The sequence below is a fragment of the Falco naumanni genome, chromosome 10, assembly GCF_017639655.2.
Source record: "Falco naumanni isolate bFalNau1 chromosome 10, bFalNau1.pat, whole genome shotgun sequence".
Taxonomy (NCBI): Eukaryota; Metazoa; Chordata; class Aves; order Falconiformes; family Falconidae; genus Falco; species Falco naumanni.
The window spans coordinates 6,390,821-6,415,969 of NC_054063.1; the positions used below are offsets into that span (position 1 = coordinate 6,390,821).

At 38.2% G+C, this 25,149-nt stretch overlaps 1 long non-coding RNA gene across 2 annotated transcripts in view; it reads right to left on the reverse strand.

The window, feature by feature from the left end:
• Nucleotides 1-12,638: 12,638 nt before the first annotated feature.
• Nucleotides 12,639-25,149, reverse strand: part of LOC121094983 — a 164,859-nt gene continuing 152,348 nt past the window's right edge. The window contains exon 5 of one of the 2 annotated variants that reach the window (XR_005829972.1): nucleotides 12,639-14,728. This is a non-coding gene — a long non-coding RNA (uncharacterized LOC121094983). Of the gene's footprint in view, nucleotides 14,729-21,216; nucleotides 23,101-25,149 lie in introns of those variants that run through there. The other variant, XR_005829971.1, reaches the window with a different exon arrangement.

The window sequence follows — 25,149 nt, forward strand, 5'->3', positions numbered from 1 at the left end:
ATATTAATAAAAAATGTGATAGCAACATGCTAACTTTGCATCTATCTTTGATTTAATGGATTTCTCAGACTAAAAAAAAACGCTAGTAGATCTACTGTTATTGGAATTGGTATTTGATATGGTGCAAGATAGTGAACTATGATAGAAGATGTATATAACATAATTGTGAGACGGGTAGACACCATGTGAAATAATAGAAAATACCAGTTTGGTATGAAAGCTAGAACTACCAGTTTGGGCAATAACCTCACCTAATGTATCCTTCAGCCAGAACATTGGCCTGAGAGCAGGCTACATTCCAGCGCTGCGTAGCGATAGCTTACCAATGAATCTGGCCCATATACTTTGTCAAGAGGCAATGTGGCAGATATCCCAGCAGTTTGTCAAGACTTTGCTCTAATTTGGTGCTCCAAAGTACATAAAAAGCTAGTTAAATTTCCAATTTGTGTTTGCTGTCACTCTGTAGCTAAAGGGTCTTCACAGGAGACAAAACCAGGTAGCTGGGAAGACTGGTTTCTTCTCCATTCTGCCACCCATGCTCCCTTGAGGAGTGTGGGTGCTGAGTCAGAGGTAAGGGACAGGACAGATCTCCGAACACGTGAGTTTTCTGGGCCCAGTGCAGCTCCTTTCCCGTGTACCTTAGTTGCCAGGGAAAGGAAATTCAGGTGTGCAACCCACAAAGAAGCAGACCTGGACGTGCCTTCCAATGTATCCCTGCTTTTTATTTCAAGGCAGTCTTCATTGTCAGTCCGGACACAGTTCCTGGTGTATCCTGAGAAAATTAAGCTTTTTACTAGGCTACACATTAGTAACTTTCTGTTCTTGAGTTGCTAATATGGAGCATGGAGAGTTTATTTCTGATTCTGGTACATCAGCAGATCATTTACCTTTATTACACCTTTAATCTGTTGCCTTTTAAGGGTACCTTGGTAGTCTTTTTAGATTGCCAGAAGAGTGCAAAGGACAGTAGTGTGAGCCCAAGTCTTCCTTGTGTTACTCTCTTTCTTTCCTTCTCCTGGCTGGTGCAACAAAGGCATTTTGCATACATTTTGCTCTTGTAATAGGTTTCACAGAAAATTGCATAGAATTTGCTCTGGTGTTTCTCAAAGCATGGTGACCAAAGGCTTTACCAGCTGACACTGGGGCTATATGTCAATGGCTTCATAAGTGCAACTGTTTTGAACACAACTGCCGTTATTATACTGGTTGAGTCACACGTATAGGTATTACCTGGCCATTTTTTGAATACTGCCAGATTTCATTTGGTACTTTTACATGGCATTGAGTTTGCTGTTGTCATTTTTTGATGGACTACAGACTTGTCTTTGGATTTAAAGCTGTAAAAAAAAATAAATAAAAAAAAAAATCAACTGCTGCATGTAAAATACTGCTTCCTAAATCCAAGTGTAGCCAAGTGCACTGTTAAGATATTTAGAAGGTTCTTAAATTATTTCCACTTGAAAAATACTTCCATGTATTCTGTTTTGTTAACTCCTTAGGTTAATACAGAATTGCTTTCCTTGCTTCACATTGACATAAATGTTCTCTTTCCCCCCCGCCTTTTTACAGAGGACAGTTAATTTTGTTGCTTGATACTTAGAACAGATACTAACTTTGAATAGGACATTGTTTCCCAGCCAGATCAGTAGCTACCTCATGGGTTTTTTTTCAGTATTAGTTCAGAACTGGCAATGATACAGCAGAAAAAGCAGGAAAAGTTTTGAGTATGCTCAGAGATTGTTTAGATTTACTCCAATAGCCAACATTGTTAATTTGTTCTTTTTAAGATTTCCCCTTTTCTCTCCTATAACTATGTGTGGCTGTCAGCCTGAAACCTTATTTTAATAAGAATGGCAGCTCTAAGTCCCTGCTGATAGCTTCTATTTCTTACTGGCTCTGAATAAGGATATTCCCAATGTGTATTAATGTCACTTGTAGATGTTTAATCAACTGATCTCAAAGAACCAAAGTGCTTTTATGTTGCCTGCTCTCACTTTGGCTATTCTGCATTCTTAGGGTCAACTGTGTTAGAATATCCACCATTTGCACTAATTCACACCAAGAAAAACCGCTCCTTCTTTTCCCCGCTCCTTCTTTTCCCCGCTCCTTCTTTTCCCCGCTCCTTCTTTTCCCCGCTCCTTCTTTTCCCCGCTCCTTCTTTTCCCCGCTCCTTCTTTTCCCCGCTCCTTCTTTTCCCCGCTCCTTCTTTTCCCCGCTCCTTCTTTTCCCCGCTCCTTCTTTTCCCCGCTCCTTCTTTTCCCCGCTCCTTCTTTTCCCCGCTCCTTCTTTTCCCCGCTCCTTCTTTTCCCCGCTCCTTCTTTTCCCCGCTCCTTCTTTTCCCCGCTCCTTCTTTTCCCCGCTCCTTCTTTTCCCCGCTCCTTCTTTTCCCCGCTCCTTCTTTTCCCCCGCTCCTTCTTTTCCCCGCTCCTTCTTTTCCCCGCTCCTTCTTTTCCCCGCTCCTTCTTTTCCCCGCTCCTTCTTTTCCCCGCTCCTTCTTTTCCCCGCTCCTTCTTTTCCCCGCTCCTTCTTTTCCCCGCTCCTTCTTTTCCCCGCTCCTTCTTTTCCCCGCTCCTTCTTTTCCCCGCTCCTTCTTTTCCCCGCTCCTTCTTTTCCCCGCTCCTTCTTTTCCCCGCTCCTTCTTTTCCCCGCTCCTTCTTTTCCCCGCTCCTTCTTTTCCCCGCTCCTTCTTTTCCCCGCTCCTTCTTTTCCCCGCTCCTTCTTTTCCCCGCTCCTTCTTTTCCCCCGCTCCTTCTTTTCCCCGCTCCTTCTTTTCCCCGCTCCTTCTTTTCCCCGCTCCTTCTTTTCCCCGCTCCTTCTTTTCCCCGCTCCTTCTTTTCCCCGCTACTTCTTTTCCCCCGCTCCTTCTTTTCCCCGCTCCTTCTTTTCCCCGCTCCTTCTTTTCTCCCGCTCCTTCTTTTCCCCGCTCCTTCTTTTCCCCGCTCCTTCTTTTCCCCGCTCCTTCTTTTCCCCGCTCCTTCTTTTCCCCGCTCCTTCTTTTCCCCGCTCCTTCTTTTCCCCGCTCCTTCTTTTCCCCGCTCCTTCTTTTCCCCGCTCCTTCTTTTCCCCGCTCCTTCTTTTCCCCGCTCCTTCTTTTCCCCGCTCCTTCTTTTCCCCGCTCCTTCTTTTCCCCGCTCCTTCTTTTCCCCGCTCCTTCTTTTCCCCGCTCCTTCTTTTCCCCGCTCCTTCTTTTCCCCGCTCCTTCTTTTCCCCGCTCCTTCTTTTCCCCGCTCCTTCTTTTCCCCGCTCCTTCTTTTCCCCTCAAGTTGCCAGGCCAAATGAGGAAACAATTACAGGATGTTGGCTTTCAAAGTGTCTGGCTTTGCCAAATAAGTTTATCTTTTTTTTTTCACTGTGGCTTAAAACATGCTAAACTCAAAGCCAAGTTACTAACCTAAAACTCATGGTAACTTCAATTTTTTTCATTAGGCTTACAATAAACTTGGATAGTTTTTCCACAGTCCCTTTGCCAGTGATTAGTTTGGAAGATAGTATGTTTTGAATTTGCTGAGAGATCTACTGCTCTTAGCTTAGTTTTAGTACTTTTAAAAAGCAATCAATAATGCCCGTTTTGTAATAAGCAAAATTTATGAACTGACAAGCAAAATGTAATTATAGTGGCTATTCCATACAAGAAAAAAGAGGTGATCTTAAAGCCATCTCAGCATTCTGTTTGCACTCATTTTCATTCATATAAATGATTAAGTGGTTCTTTGCTGAAACGTTTCTCTCTCAAGGCTTAACATGAGTCTGCAAAAGTTGTTGCCAGAGAGTTCTATAATGAAGTCCAATGACCATTTGTATTAACTTTTCATTGTTACCTACAGACTAAATTTTTCACAGTATTATTTTTATGGTTAAGGCCCTAACTCAGCAGTAACTTATGGCACCTTTTATTTTTTGTTCTCTGGGGACTGTCCTCTGTAAATGTGTAAATTCATGACAAAAGTGAAGTCTGCATCAAGGACTTAGGTTGATTTTGCAGTTAATGAAACTTGTCCTTTCCTCTGCTGAAAAATGACTCCTTCCTGAGTGAACCACCAAATGATCAATCAAAATCTGTGATATAGTGAAGAAGAAAAAGGAGATTTCATCTTACAGTGTCTGATCCAAAACTCAGGTTTGTGAAAAGTCACCTATTGAATTCAGTAGGCTTCGGATCAAGCTGAACAATGGAGATGTTAGTTTCCATTTAGAGCTGAGTCTTAAAGCTATGCTTTGGCCATGCTGTTTAACAATAAGTGTTGAAATAACAGGAAGTTAAATATTCTGTCTTTTAACAATCAGAAATTGCAGTGGATTTCAGTACAACCTAAGCAGTTTAGGCAGTTTATGTAAAGCTTACCTAGTTTTGAAATGAATGCATTTTGACACACTTTTGCTGCTCTTGGAAATCAGCTCACAAGTCAACCTTTCTGCTTAGCTTGCTGATGATACATCTTTCTGCATCACCAGTTTCAGCTGCACAAACTCTTGCCAAAGGATCCCCTATACTAGGTATGAGAAAGAAACAAACCAAAAAGCCTTCAAGTCTTTGAGTCTTAATGTCTTCATGTTTTTAGAGAAATACACATCTAACCACAGTAGACCAGATCATCAGATGGGGCTTCCAGCTGTGCCCAATATGTAATGTTGCTGGTTAAGCTTGTATGGACTGTTGCTACAGCAGGACCAATTCCATAAGGCATCCTGCCAACTCTCAACAACAGACATAAAGGGTGTTTCTTGCAGTACCAATCATTTTATACCTGATAGTTAAAAATAAATTAGTTTCTATCAGGCCTGAAGTTGTAGTAAGAGTAACCCTGCAAGTTTGACTGCTAAACTTACTGGAAAACACAGAGCAGCTCTGGCAGAGGAGGAAACCCCCTCACTATGGCCTTCTTCAGTAATAAACTCTGAGAGCTATGTGCACATAAAGCTCTGTGGGACTTCATATGATGTTGAAGAGATCAGTCAGCACAAAAGACTTGCACTTGAGGGGATGCAAGGAAAAGATGAAAGGAGAACTATAAGCCTCCTTCAGCTATACTTCTCAGTGCAGCAGAGCAGCACAACAATAGCTATTGTTATGCTAGATGCAAAATCCAGCTATAAACATTACATTGATTATCTTACAGATTTAAAAAAAGGACCCTTCCAGATAGCCATATTCCATTTGTGTGGGAAGTAAAACAATGACACTGTCAGCTGCTGGGCAGAAGATAATTGACGTATTGTATGCGGAACTTCCTTTTTGTTCTGTCAGGCCTGGAGATGCTTATGTGGGTTTAACTTTTGAGATAAGACATTTACAATATATGCTAGTTGCTAAATGACTGCTTTGCAACTAAGTAGATTATCTGAAATGGGTACTAGCCACCAGGTCTCATATTAAGTTTATTTGGCATTTTCGTAAAGGGGGGGGGAAAAAGGCCAGAGCCAAACCCTGACCTTAGTTAAGGTTCAGCAGGCTTATCATAGGTATCTGAGATTTCTTGATGAAACGTTAGGTCAAGCTGACCTGTATGCCAATCTCTGTTCAGTAAAAATACATGCTGATTTCAGCCTTGTCTTCGTATAGCAATGTGGCTGTTGAGTTCCATTATCCATGTATTATCATGGACTGCAGATGTCATTGTCTGAGCCTGGCAAGATGGTCTAGATATTTGAGGCCTGCTCTCTTCATGGTACATCTAAGAAGAGAGGCTCACGAGTCTTCAAAACAGAGTGATTGGCAGCTTTGCAAACCTTATTTTCTTGTCACAGAAATGACCAATATTTGGAATCCTACTGAGAATAATCCATATGCTTGTTAATTTCTTTCAATCTTGAGGTTCTCCCAGGGATGTGAACCAAACCAGGAATGTACATCCTACAGTGAAGCTCCGAGGTTTTGGAAGGCATTACTGTCTTGCCCAGCAGCATTGGCCTGTGTTAGTACAAAGTTAATACAGACAGACTTTTAACTCCCAGGAGTTATCCTGAGGTGCTCCTGCAACTTCAGCCTCTTTTCAGGCTGTGTAGTCTCTTTGTGTCAGTGCCAGAGGAGTGATAGTAGTAATAGCAATGGGCACTTTAGAAATGCAAGACAGACCCACAAATAAGCACTCATGTAAGAAAGTGTTTTGTTTGGTGGAAAGGGGAAGGTAATCCGTGTTTCCAATGAGCCAAATTTCCACTCTGGAAATCTGAATTTCACTCTGTGTCTTGCAGCCCATATTTTCTCAGTTAGAAACCTCTGTTCGGTTCTGTGTTACTGAACTTTGTGACATGACAGCAATTAGAAGACACTTAATTGAGATAGAGAAAACAGTATGCTATCAAAACCTTTTTTTTTAAAAAAAAAAATAAAAAGAACAATTTTCAATATTTAAGTGATTAGAACCTGTCATTTCATGTTGTTTGCAGGCTGACACAGATGACAGGACAAAGGACTATACATGGAAATAAGATGAAAATTCAGAACAGATGTCAGGAAGCATTTTTCAAGCTGAACGTGCACAGTGGCCAACCAGGTAAGGCAAAAGCATTTTCCCATTTAGGAAATAATTAGATGGCCTGTCATACACAAAATGGCTTTCCCAATTTCCCTTTTCTCTTAATTTTCTTACATTCTTATTATACTTCAGCTGCTATTCACTTTTCTCTGAGTAGAAGCTTCGTCATCATCCAGACATGAACCTAGTTCTTTTAGAAATGAATGAACTATTAACTGCTAAGTGAACAGCTACTTAGCTAGATATTTTCCTGTCAATACTATATCATCCTGTTAAAGGTCCAGCAATGCATACGTTTTGAAGTTCAGAGCTTCTGAAAGTTTTTATCACATTTGCAAAATTGAGTCTAGGAGAAAATCAGAATGACAGAAAACATGCTGGCTTTATTATCTTAAAGTCCGATTATTTTAAGTAATAAAAATGACACACAAATTAATCTAGGAGAAACTTGGAAAAAACCCAAATTAAAACCAAAATTAAATGGACAAATGTTCTCCCTGCCTACCCCCCAAGATGAATCTGTTTCTGGAATCTTCTTTTTAGCTGAGGCTTTGTTTCCAAATCTCATATAGACTTCCTCTGTAACCTTGTTGCCAGTCTTTTATAACCTCATGCCTCATCTTTTGTGTTCATAGAATAGAATAATTTTATTTTGCTAGGTGAAAGAGTGCGAAACTGTAATTATTTCGGGCACTGACATACGACATCAGCCAGCACTAAGTTAATTTATTGTGCTTGTGATCACCATTTTAGTAAAGTTTGGCCCATTACAAGTTCATATGTTAAAGCTATTTGAGAGTGATTGATCGATAATGCCCACTGAGGACAATGTTAAGACTCAGACCTAGAAACTGAGTGTCTTTGGTTTGTAATAGATTTTTCCAGGAGCCATTAAGTGAGGCCTTTAAAAGACTTGTTCAACAAATCGCTACAACAGCAGGCTGTGTTTCCAAGCTAATGATTTCCACCATGTCTGCCCCACCTCAAGCTCCCATAGTTTCAATGCTAAATGGTGTCACCAATAGTCTCAATTTAAAGCCATTTATGTGATAATTAAATAAAAGAACTTGATTTTCGTATTTGTGGAAATTGCTCAGCGAGGTTGTTTCTGGCTTGCTCCTTAAATATGGATTCCAGCATTAGTAATAAAAATTGAAAATGTCTTAATTAACAATGACCAATTTAGACATATAATTATGGATATTTAAAAAAAGCCAGTGGTGCTGAAAGATAGTAGCTCTGAGCATTGTTCGCTGAAGATGTTGTTCTAAAGAGAATGATCGTTTCCATTTTTCAAGTAATTCAGCCTTCAATTGAATAAAATGCCCGAGGAAATAAAGCTAATTTTTAACGCTGTATGGTGGCAATGTCAGTTGCAGCACAGAGCAAGTGCAATTTTGTTGATTTTGGAATTGGTACAGGACTTGCTTAAGTTAAAGACCAGCTAGGGAGCTAAAATGTCAGGATGATACTCTGCCCTCATTTCGGGCCTTTTTTTGCACCATAATCCTCTCAACACCATTTCACAGTGGACAGTGAAGTGAATTAACACAGGAACATCAGTCTTGAATTGGATTTTCATGACCTTCTACTCACATATGTGACTTCCATACTCTGTTTTCCAGGACTGAAGCTTTGGGGTGGTAAAGTGGAAAAAAAAGCATTAAACAACTCCAAAAGTGGGTGTATACTGCTGTCAACAAACCTTCCCTGTCTAAAAAAATTAAGTCATTCCTTTTTATACGTATGAGGAAACACTGACTTAAAACTGAAGTTTTCTCAAGTACAAGAACCTTTGTGTGCAGATAGGTTTGGTGTAAGTATCTGTGAGCCCCTCTTCTGGACATAAGCTCTTTCATGCCTTTTCTACTGGTAGGAAGATTTAAAGGTGCCCTTGTTTTTGAGGTCATTAACTACGTTGACCATCGAAAGGAAAAGGCCACTGTTTTATTCTTGCATACTAAATACCTAGTATTAGATGTGAAGGAATATGAACAAATGTGTGCAAATAAAATAACTGACTCCCACTGTCTTCTTCACATAAAATTTACATGGAAGCCATCAAAATTCTGCCTAATGTGCTATGGATAAAGACAAATTTTGTATGCTGCGTAGTTATGTGGCAGAAGAAATTCTTCATTGCAGAGTAGTTGTTCCACCAACAGTCTAACTGGGCCTGCAGATGGTTTGGGGGTAGGGAGAACACTGGCTGATTTTTTTACTCTATTTCTCCTCCCTTGCTGCAGGTGTAACAGGGAAAAGAAAGGGCCACGCATATCCATACTAACTTAAAAATTGCTCTGCACTATCCCAAAGTTTTTAAGATTCTCATGCTACTGTAGAGAGAGAAAACCTTATAGTTCTTTCACCCTTGCACTACTGAAGGTGCCCATTTCCTGCTGTCCTGCTTAACGCTTCTCAACCTGTGCTGTCATACTAGAGGCTGTTCTGCACCTGCCTTGCGCAGTTTTGACATTATTAACAGTTACAGGCTTGAAGTAAGATTTAGCATTCCAGGTATCTGGATTAGAATGCCAGAAGTCATAATATGAATTTAGAATTATGCATTTTTATTTCAATTATTTATTTACATTCCTTTTTGTATGCTTTCTTCATTATGTGCTGGTTAATTGACTTTTTATTTGCAGGTTAATTTACTTTTGGTCATGTTTGCAAGGCTTTTCCCATAACCATGAGGCTATGACCTTTATGCTCTTTTTTTTTTTTTAAAGAAGAAAAAAGGGGGTTTGTGAAATGATGTGATGGAGAAACTGCATTTTAAAAGGAAGAGATTGTTGGAGTTCATCTTACTTGATATGACTTCTATTAAGTTCAATAACTACTCTAATTGAACTCTACAGTTGAGGGAGTCAGCAACATCACCAGTGAGTGCCACAATTCCATAGCAGTACGGGCTGAATGGATCATTAGCAGGATCTAAGCAGTTGTGTTTTGAACACCTCCAGTTAGGCCGCAGTTTCTCTCTTCAGAAGCAGCAAAGATCCACCTAAAACTGAGAGATTTGGCAGTGTTGTTTATGGAAATTAATTGAAAGCTGTATTTGCACATATTGTTTTCAATTTACAGCTTATATTTTCTGGGATAGGAATTCTGAGTGTTTTAACTTCTCTGCTTCAGTTTAGGAGAAGTCCTTATTCTTAAACTAAAATAGTATGTCCAAGTCTTCCCTGTTGTTTTTACTGTGAATTCGTGGTGCTACAGTACAATGTAAAAAGGTTTCTGTTTAGTGGTCGTTTTGGCATGCATATTTCTGGATGTCTCAATTTGACAAAAGTCTGTTAAATGTCATGGAATAACTCTAAAATTGAGCCATATTTAGTATTACTGTTAATGCCATATATCATGTGAAGTATTCCACAGGCACCAATATACTGTAAAATCAAAGAACAAACTAAAAAAAAACCTTATCAAACCAAGTACCAAAAATATAGCTTAGTACTATAACTTGCAGTCACTAAGCAAGCATGCTATTTTATAAACATTTTTTCTGTAATATTAGGGAAGACAAAATACTGCCTTAATACGGCTGTGTTTACCTTTAAGATACAAAATATATAGATTTACTTGTATAGCTAAGGTTAACCTTCTGTCTATTGATAGGAAAAGGGGTGTTAATTTGGTAATATCTGTACTGCAGATAAAACCCCACCGTCGGGGAGAAGTGGCTTGGTGAGGGACAAAATTCATTGCATGCTGCAGGAGATTACAAGACCAGTTGTTGACTTTCAGACCTTTCTTAGGTGTTTGACTAGTTAGAAGGTGAGAGCTGCATGAAAATCCATGTTCTGTCACAGGTAATTTTGTGGTATCACAGGGAGTCTAGCATTTTGGTACCTTTCTTTTTTTGACACCAAGGGAATAGTAAGGTTAAATTTGTAAACATATTTTCAAATTCTGAGAGGAAACCTGCTATGTATGTGCAAGCATTATTAATAAGATCACTATATTGTGTCAAAAATTGGAATAGTTTTGTTCTGGAAAACAGTTCCCATATCGTTATTAGCTATGGCTATTCCAAGAGGAAATATTAAGTACAATACTACAAAATGGAGCCTCTTTCGAGCATATTTTCTTTCTGTTTATGCACCGCTGAATCTAATAACTGACCCTCTTAAAATATAAGGCATTATTTCCTTTTTGGTTTCCAGTGCTGAAAACACTGACTATATTAAAAAAAAAAAAAAAAAAAAAAAAAGATTGTGTCGATCATTCCTCTTTTCTTCCACATAATTTGTTGATGTATACAGCCATGGAGAACTTTAAGGCATTCTTTTGATGCGATGTAAGAACAAATTATCTTAATTCAGTCCAATTTATACATGAGAATGACTGGCTCAAAACAGTCCTGTGATCAACGTGGCAATGACTACCTTAAATACATTCACTGAATATTATTTCTACAGAAAATAGCTGCGTGGGATTAATTTTTAGACAAGGGTTTTTTTAAAAATTGGTTTTAAAAGGTCAAAATTTTAAAATGATACTGTTTAAATGTAGTGCGAAGGTTTAAGTGCAAATCACTCTAAGGTAACTTTTTTTAAGAGCGGACTAATGCAGTATTATGTTTTATAGTGCAATAAAATTATGTGCTAAAATTATGCTCATAAATGCAGGCAAATGTAAACCAAGCTATTAGTTATGTTTTCTCAGATAAAAGTGATTAGCATAGCTATCAAACTCTTCTCCCATTTGAATAACAGAATTATGTCTGAAATCTAAGGCTTGTTTGCAAAAGCTGAGTCTTAAAAAGAAATGTAAATCCAGCTATCAATGTTGTATTTGAAAGCGAATGCAATGGTCTGCCCATCATTCTCCTAACAACTAAGAGCAGAGGAACATGACCCAAATTGCAGAAAACACATCAATATGAAATGTGCCTGAAATACTATTTTAGAAGTCATTCTTAGCACTTTATCATAATCTCCTTACTGCTGATCAGACTTATGTAAAAACTATCATGGTTTGTTTAAACATAAGAGTGATGAAAGAGTCTTTTAGCAACAGTCACTGTGAGACAAAGTTTCATGTATAATTCATGAAGTATGTGGTCATCTGCTAGCAAATTAATTTCCATCTAACAGCTATACTTTTGGTAGTGTCCTCTCAGGAAAGCACATGGTATATAATTAAAATCTGAACAGAACAAATTAAATTCTGATTACTTCATAAACAATTTAAAGGCTTAAATATTGTTACCTGTCTTTATAGAATCAAACCAAGATATTTTGACAATGTATATACGAATGGATGTATTTTCTCAACCCCATATCCCGTTGTTTTCTAATGCCTAAGGGCTGCGGTTAAAATTGCTACTGGAAAATCCAACTGTGAAAAAACAAGTAAAAAGCCAACCCCCACTCTTAACCTGCAAGGAGCAAATAAAAACTGTGTCTCTACCTGTAGGCGGCTTTCCTGTAATAATGGTGTTGATTGGTGACAGGTGACATTTAATACTTTGGATGCTTAGACAGGTGCAGTGTTTCCTTTGCATCCTCCTTGCCTCCCTCCTTTATCCCCATAAATTTGGTTAATCAACATCATTTGAATTGTTTAATGGGTGTTTGCCACACTGATGAGAAAAAAAACTATGGATGACCAACACCGGTGATCATAAAGGAGGTCTCCTCATGGTTTGCAATAAAAAACTATTACAAGAAAAGATAAACTATTAAATAAAATATTACAAAGGTTTTCAAGCAGTCATGGAATGAAGTATACCGCAGGGAAGTTTCACACACGATCTTACCAAACAGGAATTTTTTAGAGGTTTCTGCCATGTTTTGCACTTGCATGCAATGAGAGGTTTAGCTTGTGCTGGTGACTGCAATGCCAAGTCCTGAGGACATGTTAGTGTAGCTGGAGTCTGTCGCCACTTTCACTCTCCTTTGCCTATGTTATTTACATCAAGTTAGCAGAAATGCACTACCATGTCCTAAAATTTACCTTGCCTAGGCACAGGTGTTTTGCCTGTTGTTGCAATGCTGGATGGACAGCTAGACTTGTTTTTTATATGAAGGCATTTTCTGTGTGTTGACACAACAATTTATCAGTCAAATGTATTTCAATTTATACCATCCCCCCATGATCTTTTTCTGGAGAAAACAACTGAAGGCGCAACATATACAACATGTGCAGTAACAAGTCCCTGTACTATGTAGTGATAGCAAGAGTCTTTCAGTAATGCAGGCAGGACAGTTTATCGAGAAGGAAAACTTCAGTTTAGAGAGAATTTGAAAAGATGGCAAGAGTAAACCTAAAAGATTCTGACAATAAATGTGCACACAGATGTGGGTGGTGTGTACAATGTTATAACATTTATGCATGAGTATTTCATGAAGATAAGACTAGTAAGTCAAACAGACTGAAAAACATTGAGCCTCAGGTAATGTAATAGGTGTGTCTGCTGCACTGGCGTTTGTAGGTAAAGCAGTTGGTACTATCTGTTCACAGTCCTTGTGGTTTTAAGTAGTGAATGAACAGCTCTTCTCCTATACTCCCTACCACCACTTTTGTAGACAGCTTTCCATGTCAAAAAGTTTGTGGTACAATCCCTTTATCCTCTTCCACTCCCTTTCGTGAGAAGCTCTGCAGGGTAACATTTGACTTCTCATTTAACTTCAGTAATAACTGTTCTGGCTCATGCATCTGCTCTTAGGTCAGGCTCTCCTTACTTGACTTCACTAAATAAATGAGATCTTCCTATGGCTATAATCACAAATTCATGATTAGAGATACAGTTTAGGGTATTAGGCAAGTTGTAGTTGATGAACAGAATTACAGAAAAACTTCAGTGGAAGGGACCTCCTGAGGTCAGCTGGTCTGCACCTTTCCTCAAAGCGGGGCTGATGGAAGTTTGATCATGGTAGTGCAGATCACACCCAGTCAACTTCTGAAGGGTTACAAGGAAACTTAGTAGAAATTGCCTGCTGTTGGATTTGTTTGTTTTTATTCCAATGGTAAAAGTATCTAAAATTAGCTGATGGCAGAATACTGGATTAGATAGCTTAGACAGTTCCTCCAATTTGAACGCTATGAAGAGGAAAATGGTTTTGTAGTATCAGTGCTGGGGTGTATACACTGGGTTGTGTGACATTCTTTCCTTTTCATAGTTACATCAATAAGAAGTTATTTTCTGATCTCAAATGGCAGGCTGGTGATGGGACAGGGAAGAAGAGTTTGGAAAATGTGGGGAAACATACAGAAAGAGTAATCAGAGCTGGCCAGAAATGGCATAAACTAAGCTCTAAGCTAAAGCAATACGAAATCCGCCGATAATGGGAAAATACCCAGGTTTAATAAGAGTAAAAAAAAAAAGTGAAGACTACATGGGGGTGAGAACATCAGCACTGTGATTAATGGTGATCAGTGGCAGCAGCTGCCACGTCAATACTGTAATAAGGTTGGAAATACTTTGAGCATAAAAATTCCATGTGGTAAATTTGAGTTCATGCCATCCCATCTTCAATTTTGTAAGACCCACTGGACAACAATTATACCTAGTAAATTTTATCAGATGGCCAAAACGTAAGACATAATGTTACATGTGTTGAAAAATCTGTCATGCTGCACTGTCTGTTAAACACAAGCTGAAAGAACAGTATCAACTGCCAGTAAATATAAAACAAAATGAAAACGAACACTGCAGTGCATGACTTCCTGTGGGATTCGATACTAATCCCCACTTATGAGGAGTAGTCTGTACAACATATTTTCCCTAGGGGACTTGTGAGTTATCCAGCTAGTCCTTATTCAAGGCATATGATTTGTATCCGGCAAGAAATCACATGATTTTTTCAATCGGCTCCAAATATACTGTATTGATGATAAAGCCTGTGTTACTGGATTTAAAAATAAAATAAAAAAAAAATCCTTGGAAAGCAAGCTTAATGTGCACATTTGATTGTGCAGTCCTCAGCTCTATAACTTTTAAACAAAGGTGCAGTGTTAAACAGCTGATTATCTTCTTTTTAAGGTCTGCTTGGATTTAGTTAGTCTCCTTTATGCATTCAAGAATTTCTTATGCTGTTATTACCTATATTTTTATTGGATACAAGTCCCAATTAGTTGTCCTCATCAGTTCTCTTTTTGTATCCTTTGATGGATGGGCTGTCTGTGCTCGTTTTGAAGTCACTTACGCTTACCATCTTAACACAGCTTTTCCAGATTCAGATTCTTCTGCCTGATGTGTTCCTACTTCATTCCCTAGTGACAGCATTTGTATCGTTCCTATCCTATGGAAGAGAAAAATAAAAAGCTTAGAAGAAGGTAGTTTGCGGAATGTCATATTAAAGACACTGGCAAGCAGCTTCATCCTCTTTTTCCAGTCCGGGCACTGTTAGGTCAAGACTACATACTGTTTGTTTGTTCATACATATGTTTGTTCCGCTCTTTGAATAGAATGATATTTAATTGCAGCTAAAACTAATTTACTTCTGTTGTTATGAATGCTGGAACTTCTGAATGGACCTTTAAGAAGATAAACATTTCTGTCCCTTGTGAGCAAAACCAAGTGAAGTCCACTGTTCTGATGGCTTGCTGCCACGAAGTAGACCAGACAGGCTTGGCTGAAACATTAGCTGGGGTTCAGGGCTTTCAAAAAAGTCCTGTGTTCATGAGATGAGAGAATGGCTTGTGTTCACAATTAGATCATTTCCTAAGTTAAGCCTGGATGTACTACTACTAGATATTGCATATTTTTAGTTTGTGCAAAAATACCTCACTTGCTTTTCATGTTTTGAGAATGGAACACAGAATTCCCAGTTGCTACATATTTGTTATTTCTTGTAGTAACATGTATGTGGTACGTATGCAGCAAATATTCCAAAGACTAAATCTTGGCGTGAGACTACTAGTATGGTAAATATAGAAATTACATTGTTCAGACTTTTATTTTAAGAGTTCAGATTTTGTATGTTGCTGCTGATTTAAATACACATAAAGAGATGGAAAGGATATAGGGATACTTCAAGTTTTCCCAAAATGGTATTTCTTTAAGCAAGGTTTTCTATGCAGCTGGCAGCTCTTTAGTTCCAGTGACATGAGAACACTTGCTATAAAATTGTTCCTTGCTAATGAAACATAGGCTGAGTTTGTCCATTTATTTGAAATAAATTATGAACTTTTTTTTTTTTTACCGAACAGTTTTAACACAGTTAAGCATAGGTAAGTGCTGAATGCCTTCAGAAAGGTTGAATACCTTTGCCTTCTTGTGAACATAGCAGTACTCAGGACTGTTTGTGAATCTTTTGGGACTGTAGAGAATTTAGCAATGTATTGCAGTTGTTAGGCGCTTAGTGTTATCACCTCAGCTCTGAGAAGAGCTTACTGTGTGTTTGGGTGACTTGATCTGCATTATCTGTTAGTTTCTATGTATATGTGTAGAGTAATACTGGGTTTATGTTTTTGATTTATTGGGTAGGAGCACAGTTTCTTCTATATGCGTTTCTACAGTGCTGGAAAGGGAATATTTTAGCTTTGCAGCCCATGATTTTCTCATATTTGTTTAAGATGTGGGGTTTTGTTCTGATCTTTGCATATCTCTTACAAGTGGCAGAAATTCAGATCCTGAAACCAGTGATTTCCCCAGTTCATTTAGGGAAGATGCCACAGAAGCTATAGTCCATTAAATTTTACTTTCTAACTTGTTCATGAGACTGAACTACTATAATAACTTTGTCTGTTAGCACTGTGGACTTCAGCTTGCTGTTTGCTGAGTCAGGAGAAGTACTATCTGTTTGGTCCTTTTTGCTGCTGCATACAACAGTCAGTTCATAGTGATCTCAGTTACTTATTGTTCATATTTTCCAAAAGAAACATGCAAAGACATGGAGATGATCCTGGCTTCCTATTGTTAAATAGGTCAAGTTGTTACTGAGGAGTAAAATCCACTTATATTATGCATCAGGCTTTTATTAACTTGGGTAGACAGACTATCAATTCAGTGTTAGGTCTGTAAAATGTTCCAAGCCTTTAGCAGTTCTGTAAACATAAAATTCTTAGTTGGCTTAGGAAACCCATAAATTTAGTAAAAATCAGGGAAGTATGTGTGTGTCTACCAGTTGGGTTACTATTAGTTGATGGGTTTGTTTCCTGACTGCTGGAAATAGTGTGTCATGAAATGATCTTTGTCTCTGTCCAGGCACTCAACTCTTATATTACGCTTAGTTGTAGAAACATCTCACTTTCTGTAAGTTGTCTTTGTGTGTCTGATGAAGGTAGAAGGACAAGGTGGGGAAGTAAAAGGAAAGGCATATGCTGTCAATTCTGAGTAGACTTAAGAGTCTGGTTCCAAAACTGGAAATTTTGTTGCAGGTAATGAGTTCATCAGTGGCATCAGCAATGATACTTACTTTTCCAAGTATTTAGCTAAGAAACGTTTCTTTCTTTACATGCTGCAGTCTTAGTCCTAAATACTTTTAAAACACTTAATTCCTCTGATGATTTAACAACCTATACAACAGTCTAAATGTCTAGAAAGAGAACCCATTTGTTCTCCACACACCATCTCTCTAATGAAATAGAAACTAGTAGATGGAAATTCTGAGAACATGAAATTCTTGCCAGTATGAGGTTGGACTCATGCTGATGGTTAACTTGCTGAACACCAGGAACATAAGAAGTGCCAAGACTATTTCCTCTCTTTTACTGCATAGTAAAACTCCATCAGAAAATTCAAGGAGCACCTTTTGAATACTTCAACTTTTTTGTGATCAACAAATAGTCTTAGATGACCCAAAGGACTTTTCATCCTTACAGGTAGAGTTGAAAAAGAGAATGACCTCTGTGGTATTGTCCTACATATGTAATTTAAGTTACTTAAAAGCATAAAAATTGTAGTGGTGGGGTTTTTTTTTTTTTGGTTTTTTTTTTTTTGGCACTCACTGATTCAACTACTAATGGGCTAGTTCAGTCTAATGTCTTACTGTAAATTTCAAGAGCCTGAACTGTACTTAAAAGTGAACTCAATATATGGTTCCCTAAGGTACGATTATTGTCATAATCTCTCCTCACTCTATCAGTAGAAACTTGAGCTCAGTAAAGTGTTTATTGTATGTAAGCCACGTAATAAACACTTGTATATGTGGGTGCTACCTAATGGACCCAAAGTTAAGAAGCCATTATGAGTAACAGACGATAAAGTAGATAGCTCTGTACCTCTGCCTGGTCCCAGTGTGTGCTGAAATTCCTAAGGCTGCAGGAAGAGTTGTCTGTTGGCACAGCTTTGTCAAAGTAATGCTGACCACTCTAGTGGAATCCTAACAAATTGAAATCATCTGGATGTGCTGGCAGAAGCCAAAAACCTGACTTTATACAGCTTTTTCCAACAGAGCAACCAGACCACAACACTGCACCATGTGGGTGGCCTCACCCACTTACATATATGACACTTCTGGAAGTGAAACGTCTATGAAATCACTAACTGATTTACCCTATGTGTGAAACAGCTAGTTTGTCTTGGTGACTTAACAGGCTATGACGAGCCATCCTTATGGCTAAGGTTCTCAAATTCAAGACAAGGAAAGTTTGACAATTGCACAATTACTTTTCTTCATGTGCAGAGCTAAGTATTGGAGGACTGCACTTACAAAGCACTTGGATACAGGTTGTGTATAGATATGTTGGTATGTATACTTCTTAATGACTAAATAGGGTACTTGAACTGTGTTTCCCAGAAAAAAAAATATTATTTGTGATCTAGCTACAAGTTATTTGAAGAATTAAGGTAATCAGTTAAGATACCCTGTGTACGTTTTGCTTCACAGCTTTTCAAGTTGTATAACTATCCCTGTCACAAAGACAGGAACAAAGCCATAGATCTTATTTCTCATTTGTATAAATACAGGCCTTTTAAATTTATGTTAAGATCGCTGAGAACAGAATTTGTCCCACTGTCTTACTTTAATGCTTAAAATCTGAAGACAAAATACTTCAAAGAATACCTGAGAGTCGAGTGAGCACAATTCTGTAGTTGACCAAAAGGTACACAAATTGGTCTCAGAATTCATTAGGGAGTTGACCCTGCCTGTTCCCTGAGCTATGACGGTTTGAATAAAGTGGAAACCAGATCCTGCCAAACAAAAGCCTGTGGTCTCTGAATACCTCTAATGAGAAAGGATTAAATCCTTCACTGAATTTAGTAACAAATCTCTCATTGACTTCAACGGGGAACTGAGGTGGGGGGAGCAGTGACAAGGTTTCACTAGTGTTTAGTATATGCTTTGAAGAATATATGAGGAGTAAGAGCATCACTTCATACTCAGTGCTTTTAAAGGGCAATTGTTCAAGCAGAAACAAAATCTTGTAGGTGTTAAAAGCAGTGTATAAAACTAAAAAGATATTTCGTCTTCCTGAGAAATTCTAACTTTGTTTATATTACAGTAACATGGAATAACTCCAGTGAGGTAAAGCAACCTGAAACCCACTGAGCATTCATAACGGTATACTTTTTCTTGTTCCTTGGCCCATCATAATGTAAATCGCTAAATTTGTGTGCTATCATTTCTGATCAAAAGTGCATCTAATGACCATGGATTTTATGGATGCTCGCATTAATGATTTGTTAGACATTCTTTGTTTGCAATTTTTGGCCTTTAAGAATTGATGTTTTCATGCATTTGTCCTGCAGCTGCAATACCATGCTTCTACTACTAGTATTTGCATGCAAAATGTGCAGCAAGAAATTGATGGATGACATATGCGCCCGATAACGGCAAGGAGGTAAAAAAGTAGGATAAAGCAAACTTCTCCACCCTAATAGGAGATTCAAATCATAACTGCCTCAGGAGAGAATTGTTTCCTCCTTCAGTAGCAGTCTGAATTCTTGATCGTAGTGCAGCCAAGACATATCCCCTGAAACACAGTGACTGAGCGTTGAACGGTGCTACATCTCTTTTATGAAAAACATTCTCTGAAAAGCTTGCATAAACAAGAAGCACACATGTTCTACTAAACTATTTTTTGGCGCACTCACAGTATTTGTTGACTCATTTGGATTTTTGCATGTGTGTAACTCTTTAACTTCCACACTCCTTGTACTATAGGCAGGTTTTGATTTTCCTTTCTCAGTCATCTATGGTTCATGAATTTCCAGATGGACCCTATACAGATGTTATTGTTTCAGTGGTTGCCATTAAAACATCAATGCATGATAGCTGTTCTTGCAGTACTTCTATAACTTGGTTAAAAGCTAAATAAGTTACTCTAAATTAATGTTTGTCAAATCTTACTAGTATTAGCAATGGTAAAATTATGTGTTATGTTTTCAGTGCTGGGATTATTACTAGAATTAACATTGCAGCCCTTTATAGAATTAAAGGGGGAATTAGATTTCCTTGTTTTGCATTGGAAAATATGGGTACAGTTGTGAATATTTTGAGTGTTTTTAATGAAAGCATCATTTCTATATACAGTCAAATCTAACCTCTCTTATTAACTATATGAGCTTTTTTTCTTGGCGCTTTTTTTTTTTTAAAAAAAAAAAAAAAAAGAACCCAAACACTACCCCCCTCCCAAAACCCCAGTGTTTGCTAGATGTCAACAACTGCAGCAGACAAGGATTCAGGAAACCTAGAGCCAGTTCCCAGAAGTGCCAGTCATCTGATGTACACCTTGGTCTAGTTCTGCTCGCACTTACGGTTTGCTTGCTATCTTTTGCTTTCTTTGCCTTGCCAGTGAAATTTCTTCATAGTGGAGTTTCTTTCCATAATGTGTTCAGACCGTATATATTATATATTGCAGTTGGCTCCCAACCTTCATTTGGGCCTCTAAGCTCTACTGCTTCAATTATTTGTATCTCAAATGACTCTGCACATGTATTTTCAGGAAGAGAAGAATAGTAGAAATAAGCCTGTTGCCCCTCCATTGTTGCTGCTTTAAAAGTCCTTCTGTGAGCTGTTGGAAAAGTAGGCATAGACTATTTCAAGGAATTCCATGTGAAGTAAGACTCGATAAAGCCTTCCAGGATTAAATACCTATTGAAGAGGCATTTGGTGGAGGTGATGGTCTTCCAATTGCTGAAGTCTGGGTTTAAGTACTAATTTGATTTGTAAATTTTCCTATGACAAGCAGTTGTCTAATTTCAAGGTGCTGCCATGGTCACGCAGGAGTAGCCCATCTGATCAGTAATAAAATGACCACTTTTTTTTTTTCCCAACCTGTTTTAAATATTTTGTATCTAAGGTACAAAGATATATCTCATGGAATTTATTATGTATTTTGATATTTAGACTTCCTGCCTTGTATTCCAGGTGTGGCAGTTCACAGTATTCAGTATATTTAGTAGAGAAGTGCAAGGATAAGGATAAAAGGCTGTTTTCCTGGTTATGGCACAAGATTATTGTCTTTTACCGCAGCGTTTTCATCAAATCTCAATCAAACTGTGCTTTTAAGGAGTCATTATTTGTCTGTCTTCTTTTTTCAGGGGTCTAACTTGAGATATGGTGCTTTCATCTGCTGAAGTATGCATAGTTGCAAATGATTGAGTGATATATAGTGCTAAATAGTCTAAATCAGGTACTTTGAACCTTATATTTAAAACTAAAGTAGCATAGATACCTTTAATCTCTGTGCTATAGTTTCTCATCTCTAAGTACTGGTAATATTCCTTTAACTCATGGTGATATATTAATATGAAACCCTGGAATAATGTAATGATAAGTATCACCAAAAGTCCACAGAGGAATTGATTTTATTTCCGCTCCCCCCACCCACCCAAGCCTTGGACAATACTTGATATAGTCAGAGACAGGTACATTGAACACGGAGAGAAGAAAATTCTGTTGCACCAGTAATCCTTTGTGTTCTTTGATGGAGGATTTTGTAGAAAATCGAGAAGTTACATTTTAAGTAAGAATGCTGAATCAAGTTTATGCAGGCCACTTTCATTCTTAACAGTTACTTAGAATACAATACACAAACAATATGAAGATCTTTACTTCCAATTATTATGTTCCGAAAGTAGTTAAATGTGTGTTTCTGAAGAAAGAGACCAAGTATATTTGAGATAATCTAGATTACTTGTTTGTAAAGATTGCTATTTCTCTTGCTATTTGTATTTATGTTCAGTTTGCCAGGAGGATGTATGCAAGTAGGAAATGTCAAAGCCTGAAATGGCAATTCCAAGTAACGATACTTTTTCTATGTACCGCACTGTTGCTGATACATCTGAATGAATGTCTGTTCAAATCTCTGTGGATTCAGTGATGCCTTAGGCAATCCTGTATCTCAAATACACCAGTCTGCCACACATGCAGACAAAATGTTTGAGCACCTGCTCTAAATATCTCTGAGGCAGGCGGCAAATTCACGATCCAGTGCCGTACACTGTTGTGAGATTCAGCATGTTGAGTGTGAGAAGAGCTTTGAGCTAAACAACCCTGCATCTCATAGGCAAAAACACTGCAGAACAAATGGCCTGAGTGAAGTGTCTGGGTAGGTCACGTGGCCCTACAGATGATGTGATGGACTTTCTATCTGTCTTCATGTTTCCAGGGCAAACAGTGGTCCTAGATTCGTTCCAGCAGTGGCCAGGAGAGAAAAGTTCCATTCTGCTGACTTGTCAGTCCTAAACTTGTTCAAACAGGATGTTTAATGACATGAAGGTAAATCAGATGATGCATATGAAAATACTGTACAAGATGAAATTCATTTAGTTATTAATACATTTAGAAAAAGTTCTGAAAGAACTTTCAGCAAGGGGGAAGCAAAGCTGTTTTAAAATGATGGAAGAAGTTTTGTGAGAGTGAGCAACCGCTCATCAGAAGTATTTTGCTCTCTTGTTGCATTTTAAAAAACATAGTTTATAGTCATTATTTGGCTTGTTTTGCATTGTTTTATATAACTAGCTTGTTGATATTCTTTTTGTATATAAATGCCTATGTGGGAAATATGAAGAAGGTGAATCATGTAATGTCTGTCACTACAGTCCAGAGCGACTAGTCATTTGTGTACATGTACGTTTTGACAGCCTGCATAAAGAAATCAGAAACAAGTATCTGACCAATGTTCTTTACAAGCTAATACCTTGCCTAGTCCCTGTTTTTCTGACCAGGTTAAGGAAATTTTATGGGTAGGAATGAGTATGTGAAACTGAATTTAAAACAATTCTCCTGTTCAACTTGAAAATAGAGGTAGCACAATTTTGTTTTGTTGTTACTTGAAAAAAATTTTCCTTTTCTTACACACACCAAAGCAAACATTTTTCCGTAGTACTTTAAAAGAACACTACAAATAGATGCTCTAGCATTGATCCGTATTTCACTGCTGGTGGCTTCATATCAGTAATTGTAATGTCAGTAGAGACATTTCCAACTGATTTACACCGGCAGAAGAGCAGACCCTTCTCTCTACAGCAATGTAAATATACCAAATACCTGTGAAAAAGAATATTGCTCTTCTCCATCTAATAAATTGACATTAGATTTCAAAATTACAGTCCTGTTCCTGCAAGCTCTTCACTTTCCTATCTCATTTCCTCAGTCTATGCAGCAGCTCTTCAGAATACGGGCTGAGACCTAGGCGTTGGTGTGTGTCCCCGATGTGTCCAACACAGCTACTGCTTTCAAGAGTAGGCCAATGCCTCTTCAGATTCTTCCAACAGACTGCCCTGGGGATGCAAGTTTTTATTAGCTAAATGCAGTTTTCTGAAGCACTTTGATTAAAATATGACTAAGGAGGTATTCTGGCAATTCTGCTTTTGTTTCTATTTAACCAGGAAAAACAAAAAGGAAGGGAAAAAATGTTTTGCTGAATTGCATGACCTCATGGACCATATTTCACGTTCCTCACTGAAATGTGGTTAAAATGATCTTGTACTTAACTAGTTCCAAATCTTCAAACAGCAATGTCTTTGGTTGTTTTTTGGTTCTGTTGTTTTTTTTGTTGGTTTTTTTTTTCTTCTTTTTTTATAAATGTCAACTTAAAAGATGGGCTATTTTGTTTCTTTGGCTGTATTTATCAAATACTTCCACAGACAAAATATTCACCATTAACATGAGCACTGTAATTAATATAAAACAATTACAGCATTTAGAGTTTTTAGAGGAGCTACTGTTGCTGCCTTAGCCCTTTTAAAAAATATACTCCCAAAGGACAAAATGTGATCTATTAATATGCACGTATTATTACTTTTTTGTAACTCTATAAGACTGCTGATGCCTGTGAATATGGAAGCCTTTCTAGGTTATAGACGGTCCGTTAGTTGACTTGCAGTTCTAAGTGCAGTATTTTCTAAAACCTAAAAAGCAGTGTTAATTATCCTCTGTCTATAGTAGAGCGTATAATATATTTTCTTCTGGAGATTTCACATTTCCTGTGATCCTGCAATAGCAACACTTGAACTTGTTAGGTTATTTAGAATAATTGGCAACACCGGGATAAAAATTTCTGGTTGACTACTAATTGCACAAATTAATAAAAATAATTCATCTTACATCACTCTAGCCTTTAAGGAGCTTTCTTTCTTTTTTTGAATCCAGCAGTTCTGAGATAATACATTCCCACCAGAAGGAGTTTGCCCTCTTGTTGTGTTGCAGTTGAAGGGTGGAATCTTTATGTGTGAAGGCTTGTACAAAGAAAAATTGAGCTAATTCAATCATGTGTACATTCCTCCCAACTAAATGAACTAATCTTAATTTATTTTCTATTCTGTATTTTACTGAGCCTTGTTCAAAAGTATCATGTGTCCTAGCTGTTTAATAGGGTTGATATAAAAGGTTTGTTACACAGGTCTGGAACTGCAGGGAAATGATTGGCTCCTTTTAGACGTATTAAGTGTAGTCAGTTTGCTTTTTATAAATGAAATAAAAGAACTACTTAAAAAATTTTCAATTCTTCTCCATGATCAGTCTATTGTCACATGCATTTGGCATTCATTATATGTTAGCCCCAGGCGCCTCCAGTCTTGTACTCAGGCCAGCAGTAATTTGGTTTATAGAGATCATATGGCAGGGAAACAGACCTTGAAAGACAGAACTCTAAGAAGCATATTTGATGAATTTCCTATGATTTGAGTCTGGGTTTATTCTTTCCTGTTGTGGAGCAGACACCCTACAGCACACGCGCTGAGGCCCGATGCGCCTGAGCGAGGGGCCAATTAAATGACAATATGCGCAGTGTTTTTTCGCACATCTCGGGTTGCATTTCCTATCAGAGAAAGGGAAGGGATGGTGGGAGGGGGAGGAGAGGAAGAAAAAGGGGGGCCTTGTAAAGGATCCAAATACGGGCAGGAAACCACACAGAGTGAAGGTTGCCTTTGTCATTAACAATTAATGTAACCACAAACGCTGGAAAAAAATCTGCTGCGTCTGCTAGTGGCAGTGGCGTAGCCAGCGCAGCATGTCTCCTGTCTGCCCCTCTTCCCAGCAAGGCTGGCATCCTGGTGCAGCCAACTCTGAGGCCTCTGCGGCTCTAGCAGGCAAACCAGCAACTATTTAACCCTTATACCTAGATGGGTCCGAATCCTTGTTTGAGTGTGCCTAACAGGTTGTATAAGCGGAAGAAACAGATCTGAGAAATTTCCATAGTTGAATGTTTTTTTGGCATTGGCTCTTACCCTCTCGATCTGCATGTTAGAGTCCCTTGTGGCTTTATAGGCTGTAGTGGGACCTAATGCTCTTGAATGACATGGGAGATGTTTGCACAGAAGTCTCTCTAT